Genomic DNA, 13,643 nt, shown 5'->3' on the forward strand with positions numbered 1-13,643 from the left:
ATATTTATATTTAAACAATAATAATATATGAAAATATAATTTTATTTATTTTATGTAACAAAAAAAACCCAATTTTTTATTCTTTTAATTTGAATTCCTTGAATAAAATTTTAAAACTAATGAAAATTTGTTAGTAGTCAAATAATTTCAAGTACACTCAAATCTCATTAAGGCTAATATATGGTTTTAGAGGATTACTTTTGTGGTCTTAGTAAATTTAATGAAAATATGTTGTTATTATGTAAGTTTATTTTCATTGTAATGTATAAGTGTAGCATTATGTGAGGGTATATATGTCATCTTCTTAGGATGTGGTATCTTGTGTAGGTGTGACATCCTTTGCAATATGGCACCATGTGTAGGTGTGGCATCAAGGTGAAAGTTTGGCATCATGTTCATGTGTGTTTGTCTAGATGCATCATTTTTTTTTCTTTCTAATTCTTCTAGTTTTGCATTTATTTAAGTCACCAAGTTGATAAAATTTACCTTTATCTTGTTTAGTAATTAATCCTAATACAATAAATAAATTAGTACAATAAACCAAAACAATAATATTTGTACAATAATCTATAACAATAACTGTTAATGAGATCAACAAATTGAATAGTGAGGATTTGTTTTAATCGCAATTTACAAATTGCCTTATTTCGAGTCACTATCTTAAAAAAAACGCTTATTTTGTTTGAATAACCAATTTAAAATTATCATTTTTTCAACCATCAGTTTAAATTTATACCAAAATCATATTTATCACTTTAATTTCACTTTCTTCAAAATTGACATCAAAGAACTTGCACTTAAAAAATATAACTCGTTTTCCATTTTAATATTGCATTTCAATAATTTATGTCAACACTCCATTAAGCGATAATTTCCATGCTATTCTCAACCACAAGAATTCCATTATTTTTTATCGTTTAACCTTCGTCATGCTTTTTGTGTTGATTTTATATATGTTTATTTTGCACCATACAAATTTGAACGGCGATTCTTTTACCAAATTTATATTCAAAAAATTGCATAGCAAGCTCATTATGACTTACAATTTTCCATCCTACTTTGTAAAAATGGCTTACTCCCAATATGGTGAGTATATTTGTGTTTCTTTCTGTTATTTTTTTTTATTGAGTTTTTTCTCTTCAATCAAATAATTTTAAAAATTATTTATCACATAAAAAGAGTTTAGATATATAGTATTATCATTGAATTCATTGGTGAAGCAGTGACGACTAAGCAACCAATCCCAATCCATCTGAGTCATTTTTTTGACTTGTCATTTTTTATTTATTCACATCACCATTGTATAGGTCGATATAACTTTTCTTAATAGCGGGTTTTCACCTGTTCCACAAATGTTGAATGTTTTTTTAGAACGCTGAGTTCCGTTTTCCCTTCAGAGTGTGACTAATCCCCACGGGTTAAGCACACATAGCCCACAAACACACTTAACCAATTAAATAGGCAATCGAAACTTGCCACCTGACGAGCTCGAACCCCAAACCTTCAGAGAGACTAAGGATATACATCTCTTATTGTTGCTAGGCTAGAAGAGGTGATGATATTTTATTGCTGTTAGACGAAGAGGTAATGAAGTTGAATGTACTATAATATAGCAAAACGATAATCTTGAATACTATGAGCATAAAATGTATACTAAATTGAAGTATAATGTGTTAGGCTCTCCATAGTGGAAAGATTACAAGATGGTGCTTCTTTCGGCCACCTTGTTTGGCCCTTTGAACAACAAAATATAAAAAGAATATGTGCATTTGAATAAGAATATCTATTCTGTAAGATATAATTCTGTTTAATTTAAAAATTATGTTTAGTTTTTTAAAACATATAATATCTAGTATATGTTGAGATAGTATCGATTTGTTGAAAGTCTTAAAATAAAATATTATTTTAGGAGAACTCATACTCGTTTGTATTGCGTTTAACCCTTCAAGGCACCATAACAATATTCCTTTGGAAACTAAAAAGAAGAATCTATTCGAGCGAGAAATAAACGATATTTGATTTCACCACAAAAAATTATTTGATTCTTGTCTTTCAAAGTAAAAAATTTACTGATAATTGAAAAACAAACTCTCCTAGCTCAGTTTAGTAAGCGGGAGGTTTTGAGTTAAACCTCAACCAGAACAATTGAATTTTAAAGTCATTTAGTCTAAGTGGTTAATTTAAAAATGAGATATTATTAAAACTAATTTAAAAGAACCTATGTACTTAAGATTTTTCATTTCAACCTGGACCAAGGTTTTTTTTTTTTTTTTTTTTTTTTATCTATAGAACTAAAGATCTCCATTTTCCTTTATTTTTGCAGAAAAAGGGTTTTTCTTTTATCTATAGAACTAAAGATCTCCATTTTCCTTTATTTTTACAGAAAATTTTATTTACAGTCACATATTGCCATAAAATATCAAATTCAGATGTACTTAAGATTTTTTATTTCAATCGGACCAAGTTTTTTGATTCTTACAAAAAGTTTTTTTTATCCATATAACTGAATATGACAATTGTCTTTTCTCCATTTTTTGTTATTTTTTCCAAGACAAAACCTTTATTAATTCATCGTCTTCTTTAGGAGGAAGAAGTTTAAATAAAAAACAATTGATTTAGTATATGAATATAAATAATTATGTTTTTTTAGGAAAAATATATAAATAATTATTAATACATAACTAGGTGGTTAATTTAAAAATGAGATATTATTAAAACTAATTTAAAAGAAAATTTCACTTATGTACTTAAGATTTTTCATTTCAACCGGGACAAAGGGTTTTTTATCCATAGAATTAAAGATGACAATGGTCTTTTCTCCATTTTCCGTTATTTTGGTCTGACAAAACCTTTATTAGTCTAGGTGGTTAATTTTAAAATGAGATATTATTAAAACTAATTGAAAAGAAATTTCATTTACAGTCACATATTGCCATAAAATATCAAATTCGGATGTACTTAAGATTTTTCATTTCAACTGGGACCAAGTTTTAAGATTCTTACAAAAGGGTTTTTTTATCTATAGAACTGAATATGACAATTGTCTTTTCTCCATTTTTTGTTATTTTTTCCAAGACAAAACCTTTATTAATTCATCGTCTTCTTTAGGAGAAAATAATTTAAATAAAAAACAATTGAATATAGTTTATGTATATAAATAATTATTAATACATAACTAAATTATTTTCTATACCTTGTTATGTGGTTGTTTAGCATCCTGTATAGGTGTGGCATCATGTGAATGTTTGGTATAATGTGGGGGTATGTCATCTTCTCAGGATGTGGCATCTTGTGTAGATGTGACAACATTTGCAATATGGAACCATGTGTAGGTGTGGCTAGAGGTGAGCATTTGGTGGTTTAATCCGAAATCCAATCCAATCCGAATCCTAAATACTAATTCGGATTGGATATTTCGGATTGGACTGAGATCGGATCGGATTGAGTTCGGATTGAATTAAATCGGATTAGATTAGGATTATCCAAATTATCCAAACTATCTAAATAAATATATATTTTTTAATTATTTTTTTTTAAATTAAATTTCATCTCAATATAATATATATTTTACTTATCATCACTCGACAACACAATATTTATTTTTATTTTTATTTTTTATTATTATTTTTATTTTTATTATTTTTTTCAGATTCAAATTTAATAATAATAAAAAATTGAATTTAAAAAAAAATAAATAAAAAAATAAATAAAAAAAAATTTAAAAAAAAATTTAAAAAAAATTGTTGACTAATTTCAAGTTGATATATATAAATATTTTTTAGTTTGGATTATCCAAACCATTTTCAATCAAATCCGTATCCGATCCGTATTAATTAGTAAAATGGTTTGGATTACGGATTGGATAAACTTAGTTTGAATTTAATACGGATCGGACAAAACAGATTGGTTTTACCCATATGCTCACCCCTAGGTGTGGCATCTTAGTTTGGCATATGTTCATGTGTGTTTGTCTCTATGCATCATTTTGTTTCTTACTTATAGTTTTGCATTTAATTCACCTAATCGATACAAGTTATATTTATCTCGTTCAGTCATTAATCCTAAAACAAAACAAATAATATTATTATTAGTACAATAAATAATATTTTTAGTACAATAAACCAACATAATAATATTAGTGCAATAATCTATAACAATACCAGTTAATGAGATCAAAAAATTGAATATCAAGAATTTGTTTTAATCGCAATTTGCTAATTTCTTGATTTCGAGTCATTATCTTTCAAAAAAATAATATTTGTTTTGCTTGAATAGTCAATCTAAATAATCATTTTTTGAGTTATCAACCATCGGTTACAATTTATACTAACAAATCATATTTATCTACCTTAATTCCACTTTCTTTGGAATTGACATCAAACTACCTGCACTTAAAAAGTACAACTTGTTTTCACTTTGATATTGCATTTCAATAATTTATGTAGGCGATAATTTCCATGTCATTATTGTCAACCACAAAAATTCCACTATTTTGTGTCGGTAAACTCTTGTCATGCTTTTTGTGTTGATCTTATATTCATATATTTTGCACCATACAAATAATTTTAAAGCTGATTTAGCATGACCGACTCCAAGAATTTTAAGTTCTTTTTTCTTTTAACTATGTCTTTATCTGATCTCCTATACATAATTTAATTCACATCGAGTACTTTTGTGAAATACATAAACTATTTTAATAATTAAACTCACTTTAATTTTGAATCAGTTTATGTACTCATCATCACACTCACCATTAGAGTGTCTTTGCATATATTCATTGCATATGAGTTTTGTAAGAATATATATTCATATAAAAAAAGATGTATAAAAGAAAAAGTTAGTAATCCAACTTGTAAAATGATTCAGTTTCTTCACAATTTATAATATGAACATATGTGCCCGTTCACGATCACCTTCTTCATAAGAATAATTCGATCCAGTCGACAATTCTTCCATCGATAAAAAATATGGATAAACAAGTATGTGGGTGATCATCAGAACTCTCAACTGATGAATGTTCTACAAATCTTGAGCATAGTGGTTGAAATTAGCCTTTCTAGAAACAAATACTTGAAACCAAAAAATAAAATGATTAAGTTTTATATTCACCGCATAGATTCACAACAATAAATTATTCCATGATTAAAGTGAGTTTGATGATAGGTAAGAATAACAACATAAATAATCTAATTTGATAAACATGAATTTGATGATAGGTAAGAATAACAATCATGTAGAGACTAGAGAGAGGGGATGGGGGTCTATCTTATTTCAGTGAAGATACAGTGAGAATTCGTGTTAGTGGCTGGAGCAGACTGCTGAGGATAATGAAAAACTCGTGTCATCTTTGCTTCGCTCCCAACATCATCGATCTGGTTGTCTCCATCTTTGATTGAAATCAAAGTAACCTGTCAATCAGCCACGGCGGCTTCTCTATCTGCTAATCAAACGATTCAAACCCAAAATGAAAAGGAATTTATTGAGATACAAATGGAGTCTAAAACCTAGGGGTGAGCAAACGGGTAAACCCAACCCGTATTACCTAACTCATATTCATCCCAAATTAAATTTACCCAACCCATAACTCAACCCATATTATTTATTAATATGGGTTGGGTATGGGTTGGGTAACCCAAATTATTATTTTTTTATTTTTTAATCCATGTATTTGACTCATTTAACACATTTTAATCCATTTAACACGTTTTGACATTTTAACACGTTTCCCACATTTTTCACATTTTTGGCATGTTTGACACGTTTAACATGTTTTTTTTATGTTTTTGACACATTTAATACGTTTTTCATGCGTTTAACACGTTAACACGTTTTTTTACGTTTTTGACACGTTTAATACGTTTTTCACACGTTTAACACGTTTTCACACGTTTAACACGTTTTTGACACATTTAACACATTTTGACACGTTTAATACGTTTTTGGCACGTTTAACACATTTTTGACACGTTTAAAACGTTTTTTATATTTTAGGTATGTTTAACACAATTAACATATTTTGACATGTTTTTCACGTTTTTAGCACGTTTAACACGTTTTGACACGTTTAACATGTTTTTCACGTTTTTCACATTCTTGACACGTTTAACACGTTTTTAACATTTTAACATATTTTCACACGTTTTCCCCATTTTTGGCACGTTTAACACATTTTGACATATTTTTCACGTTTTTAGCACGTTTAACATGTTTTTCACGTTTTTCACATTTTTGACACGTTTAACACGTTTTTAACATTTTAAACACATTTTCACACGATTTTCACGTTTTGGCACGTTTAACACGTTTTGACACGTTTAACACGTTTGGCACGTTTTGACACGTTTTTGACACGTTTAACATGTTTTCATATTTTTGACTCGTTAAATACATTTTTTACATATTTAATGTGCCAAACGTGAAAAACGTGTTAAACGTGCCAAAATCGTGAAAACGTGTTAAATGTGCCAAAAACGTGAAAATGTGTTAAATATGTCAAAAACGTGTTAAACGTGCCAAAAACGTGTTAAAGTTTGTCAAAACGTGTTAACGTGCAAAAATCATGTTAAACATGGCAAAAATATGTTTAATGTGCAAACACGTGTTAAACGTGCTAAAATATAAAAAACGTGTTAAACGTGCCAAAAACGTATTATACGTGTAAAAAACGTGAAAAACGTGTAAAAACGTGAAAAACATGTTAAATATACCAAACATGTTAAATGTGCTAAATATATGTTAAATGAGCCAAAAACAGATTAAACGTGTTCAACATGTCAAAAACGTGTTAAACGTGCCAAAAATGGGAAACACATATTAACACGTAAAAAACGTGTCAAATATGTCAAAAACGTGTTAATAATGCCAAAACGTGAAAAAATATGTTAAACGTGTGAAAAACATATTAAACGTGTGAAAAACGTGTTAAACATATCAAAAACGTGTTAAACGTATTAAAATGTCAAAAACGTGTTAAACGTGACAAAAACGTGAAAATCGTGTTAAACTTATTAAAAACGTGTTAACGCGTTAAATATGTCAAAAACATGTTAAATGTGCCAAAACGTGAAAAACGTGTTAAACTTGTCAAAAACATGTTAAATGTATTAAACATGTCAAAAAATGTTAAATATGACAAAAACGTGAAAATGCGTTATTAGTGTGAAAACTTGTTAAACATGTCAAAAACGTGTTAAACGTGCCAATAACGTGAAAATGTGCCAAAAACGTGAAAACGTGCCAAAAACGTGTTGAACGTGCCAAAAACGTGAAAACGTGCCAAAAACGTGAAACGTGTTAAACAAGTGAAAAACGTGTTATAAGTGTGAAAACGTGTTAAAAATATTAAAAACGTGTGAAAACGTGTTATAAGTGTGAAAACGTGTTAAAAATATTAAAAACGTGTTAAAAATATTAAAAACGTGTGAAAACGTATTAAACGTGTGAAAAACATTTTAAACGTGTGAAAAACGTGTTTGACTTAAAGTAGTAAGATGATTAATTTATATTGAATTAATAATAAAGAATTAAATTAAATTTATATAATTTGGGTAATTTGAGTAACCCTAACCCAACCCAAATTAAATTCAACCCATACTCAACCCAACCCAAATTAACCAAACCGAATTAATATTTTGGGTTTGGGTTATGGTTAAGAGTTTGGGTAAATCCAAATTATGCTCACCCCTACTAAAACCCACATGAAATATATATATATATATATATATATATAAATAATTCTACTGTATAAAGGCTATCGATTAATTCGGATATTAATGTTTGATAAAATGAATGATGGTTTCAAATTTTTATCATGTATATGTATAAGTTATATCAATTTTTTTTATTTAATTATTATTTTTATTTACCAAACTTAAAAAATATTATATAAAAGTCATTTAATTTTTTAACTCTATTAAATATATTTATTTTTAATAAATAATTATATTAATTATTTTATAATCTATATAATATATATAACAACTTATTTAAATATTTTTTATTATTATTTATTACATTTGATACAAATGAATGGGTAATTAATTAATTATTCAATTTTTTATTTGAAAAGTCATTTATCTTTTTAATTATGTTTTATATATTTTAATAAATTGTTATATATATAGTTCTATTTGTAAATAGGACTAATTCAGAAGAATGGGTCAGGAGAAAAGATGAAGATGGAGTTTATTATGTTCAGTGCAGTGAGATTTGTGTAAATTGTTATATATATAGTTCTATTTATATTATTTATTTTATAATCTTATAAATATATAATAACCCTATTTAAATTTAAAAAATTATATTAATATATTTTTTTAATTCTCTCCATATTTATTACAGACCTTCTTATTTTAATTTTTTTTATTTTGATATTTTTTCTTCAAAATATATATTTTTTAATAAATAATTATATTTTTATTAATTATTTTATAATATATAATTATATATTATTTACATGGATCATTTTTAAAATTATATATATATATAACAATGTATTTAAAATTTAATTTGTGATATATTTAAATAAAATAAATTAATCTTTTTGATTATTTATCCACATTTTATACTAAAAAAATAGTTATAGCTTATTAATAAAACTAAGATGTTATTTTTGAATTTTATAAAAAAACTCAAAATTTTAAATTTTATAAAAAAAACTCGAATTTTATTAGCTTACAAAAGTATGTATCATGCATACACAAAATTATAAATAAAACTTATCAATCATAAGTGGTTAAAGTGCTCATTTTCCACGGTTGAGATTAGAGTTCGAACCTTTATAAATGCAAATTTAAGTGAATTATAGGCGTGAATAAGAGACTGGTTGTGGTTGATTTGCTAGGGATAAAATGTCAGTAACAAAAGATCGCATTGTCACGAGATTAGACGTAGACGATTTTCAATAAATAAGAAAGATGAACATATCCCATTAAAATATGTTATAACTAAAATGACAAAATTTTTATATTAGAATTATATAAAAATATTCTTAAGATCTCAATAATACCAGGTTCAAATCAGAAAAACGATAGAAAATATTTTAATTCAAAAAGAACGAGTCTAGCAATCAATATGACTTTTTGTTCAAAATACTACATCTCCCGAGAAAAAGAATGCCCAAAGATGGTTGATATTGTGGTACTTGAATCACGCCTAAATTTAAATATAATAATTTATTAAACTAATATTTTTTTATATATTCTTTTAATAGCTAGTTTGAGTAATGACTAAATTTTTTTAATACTTAATATTATAAAATATTTTATTATTTAATTGATGATTTATTAAAAAAATGTTGATGATTGAATATAAATTTTATTTATAAATCACATCAAACAGGCTTATCTTTTGGGAGAACTATATACTTGGTGAAGATAACTTCTTTTATATATTTTCTTTCACAAATTATTCTTAATTATTAAATATAGTAATAGTCTCAAATGTAATTTATTAGACAACAAATAGATTAATAACAATAATTTTTAAATGCACTAACAAAATTCAATTTAAAACAATAACTTGTTTAAATAAATAAAAAATAAATAAATAAGGATGTTAAATAATAAAAAAATAGAAACAAGGTTATTTGAAAAGTGATATTTACTTATTTAGTCACAATCTACAACCAAATCAATTGACAATATATTTTTTCATTTACTATAAGATTTTTTTTAAAATTCTGATCTAAATCATTATTTGTATTATATTATTTTATGCATTATATATGTTTTGTATTACTATTTTCATGTTTCTTTCATGTGACTTTGTGTGTGTGCAATGGAAGAGCTACATTAATTATTCAAGAAAATTGGGATGTTCTCAAACTGGATATTTATTAAAAAAAAAAAATTAAATTTATGTATTGCTTAATCAGATCCACTATATCCGATCACGATACACTTTAATATGATGTTTAACCAATTATATATTATGTATTTTATTAATTAATAATAAAAATTATTATACTAAATTTTTATATATATATTTTTATTATTAGAAAAAAAAAAGATTTATACATGGAACTTTTTCAAAAAAAATAATTTTAGATATACTAATAATAATTTTGAATTTAAAAAGGAAAAAAATAGTTAATAATAATATATATCTTGTAAACAATATTAATTAAAAAGTGACATTTGATGAAAATCTTTAACAACTCCTCTCCTATAAATAGAATAGTTCACCATCCCATTAGACCATATCTCATTCTCATTCAACTACAAGAGCTTATAATAAAATATCAAGAATGAAGAGTTTATCGATCTTTCTTACAGCAGTGGTTGTGGTGATGGTAGTGGTAGCCTTGGGCGGTGAACTTGTGTTGGCGGAGACGTGCAATCCGATGGAGCTGAGTCCTTGTCTAGGAGCAATAAGCTCGGCGACAGTAACTCCGACAAAAGAGTGTTGTGGGAAGCTGGTGGAGCAGGAGCCATGCTTGTGTGGTTACATGAAGAACTCATTCTTCAAACATTACATTGATTCTCCCGATGCTAAACGGGTCGCCCTCGCCTGTGGCGTCCCTTCTCCTACGTGCTAGATATATATAATCAAATAAAATATTTATAATTTTATTTCATTCTTTCAGTTGGCTGATGCGTTTGTAATCCATTCTGGTTGATCAACTTTATTTTCTAATTATATATGGAACTTGGATATTATGTACTTGCTTTTAAATGATCAAATTTAAATAGGTTACATCTAATTAATGTTATCATGACCACACGGTCATTTCTTACTTCTTAAGAATCAATTAATCACTTTTTACTCTATCATTTTACCAAATGAATAGCAAGATATTTTAAATTAAGAGTATTTAAATAATTTTGTTTGATAGATGGTGTTTTTAAGAAGTGTTTTTTATTTTTATTTTTTTGGAAAGAAAAGACTTTAAAAAATATTAATATATAATAAATATTTTTAAAAATTAAAGAAATAAATAAAAGACATCTTAATATTTTGATAATTAATAAATTAAGTAATATATTATTAATACGAGAATAATGAATGAAAATATGATGAGTTGAAGTAAACCTTAATGAACAAACTGACTAGCTAGCTAGAGATCGACAAGAAATAAATAAGAGACTCAAATAAATAAAAAAGAAAAATAATCTTATTTTTTATTTTGAGTTTGTTAATCATAATGACTATATATCTGTCAGAATATCCTTAGCAAGCAATCTTCAAATCTAATGTTAACTGATCCTTCTTAAATTATTGCGTTTGAGTTGAATGGATAGATGGAGAAGAAGGTTAAAGAGGAGGCGTTGAATTTGAATATATAGGCTTTCTCCTTCTTCACCTATTTATATAAACTCTTAATTTAAAATAGCCTATATTCATTTCATTATTCTCTGTGAAAAAAAAAAAAAAAAAAAAAAGTAAGATATGATAAATTGATACTTGAGTCGGATCGTGGGTTGACCCACCTATAATCTTGAAATGGTTAAAAATAAAATTAAAAATGATGTATGTATGTTTCGAACTTGCAACTTAACAAAACAAATACAAATTTTTAATCAAGTGTGATTGAGATGTGACTGAGAGATAAGAGGCTGGTAACAAATGAAAATGGTTAAAAAATATGAATCAAATATTTGATTAACCAAAGTGTGAGGTCACGAGGTTAAATGTCGATTGAGATTGGTGGCTGGTTTGCATATTGATAAGAGACATGTGAAAGTGTGATTGTGATGTGGTTTGCTGAGTGATAAGAAATCGGTAACAAAGGATCGTGAGGTCACGAGATTAGAAGACGATTGAGATTGGTGGTTGGTTTTCTAAAAGAGATAAGAGGCGTGTTAAAATATGGTTGAGGGATAAAAGACGTGTGAAAGTGTGATTGAGATTGGTGGTTAATTTGTCGAGAGATAAGAGGCGTATGAAAATTTGATTGATATTGGTGGTTGGTTTGTCGAGGATAAGAGACATGCGAAAATATGATTGAGATTGGTGGTTAGTTTACTAAGTGATAGAGGCGTATGAAAGTCCGATTGATATGGATGGTTGGTTTACTAAGGGATAAGAGGCTTGTAACATTGATTTGCCAATAGATAAGTGACTTATAAAAGTGTGATGGGATGTGTTTTACCAAGGAATAAGAGGCTGATAATAAAGGATAGTGAGGTGACAAGATTAGAAGTCAATTGAGATTGATGGTTAATTTGATGAGGGATAATAGTTATGTGAAAGTGTGATTGTGATTGGTGGTTGAGTTGTCGAAGGATAAGATGCGTGTTAAAGTGTTATTTGGATTTGTGGTTAGTTTGTCGAGAGATAAGAGACTGGTAACATTATGATTGATGGTTGGTTTTCCAAGGGAAAAAGAGGTCGATAACAAAGGATCGTAAAGTCACGAGATTAGAGATCGAATGAGATTGGTGGTTAGTTTGTTGATGGATTAGAGGCATGTAAGTATGAATGTGTGAGGTTACTAGATGAGAGGTCGATTGAGATTAGGAGTGAGCATAATATGGGTTTACCCAAACCCAAAATATTAATTTGGGTTGGTTAATATGGGTTAGGTTGAGTATGGGTTGGGTTGAGTATGGGTTGAGTTTAATTTGGGTTGGGTTAGGGTTACCCAAATTACCCAAATTATATAAATTTAATTTAATTCTCTATTATTAATCCAATATAAACTAATCATCTTCCAACTTTAAGTCAAATACGTTTTTGACATGTTTAACATATTTTTCACACGTTTAACACGTTTTGCACACATCTAACACGTTTTGCACACATCTAACACGTTTTTAATATTTTTAACACGTTTCACTTATAACATATTTTCACACGTTTAACACGTTTAACATGTTTTTCACACGTTTAACACGTTTTCACATTTTTGACATGTTTTCACGTTTTTGACACGTTTTCACGTTTTTGACACGTTTAGCACGTTTTTGACATGTTTAACATATTTTCACACTAATAACACGTTTTTGTCACGTTGAACACGTTTTTGACATGTTTAATACGTTTAACGCGTTTTTGACAAGTTTAACACGTTTTTTTACGTTTTTGGCACGTTTAACACGTTTTTAACATATATAACACGCTAACACGTTTTTGATAAGTTTAACACGATTATCACGTTTTTGGCACGTTTAACACGTTTTAAACATATTTAACACGTTTTTAATAAGTTTAACACGATTTTCACGTTTTTGGCACGTTTAACACGTTTATGACATTTTAACACGTTTTTGATATGTTTAACACGTTTTTCACACGTTTAACACGTTTTTAATATTTATATCATATTTTCACACTTAAAACATGTTTTTCACACGTTTAACACGTTTTTACGTTTTTGACACGTTTAACAATTTTTTGACATGTTTAACACGTTTTCATACTAATAACACATTTTTGTCACTTTTAAAACGTTTTTGACATGTTTAATACGTTTAACGCGTTTTTGACAAATTAAACACGTTTTTTTTATGTTTTGGGCACGTTTAACACGTTTTTAACATAACTAACACGTTAACACGTTTTTGATAAGTTTAACACGGTTTTCACGTTTTTGGCACGTTTAACACGTTTTTAACATTTTAACACGTTTTTTTATATGTTTAACACGTTTTCACACGTTTTTCACACGTTTAACACGTGTTTCACATATTTAATATGTTTTT

The sequence above is a fragment of the Impatiens glandulifera genome, chromosome 2 (genome assembly GCF_907164915.1).
Source record: "Impatiens glandulifera chromosome 2, dImpGla2.1, whole genome shotgun sequence".
NCBI lineage: Eukaryota > Viridiplantae > Streptophyta > Magnoliopsida > Ericales > Balsaminaceae > Impatiens > Impatiens glandulifera.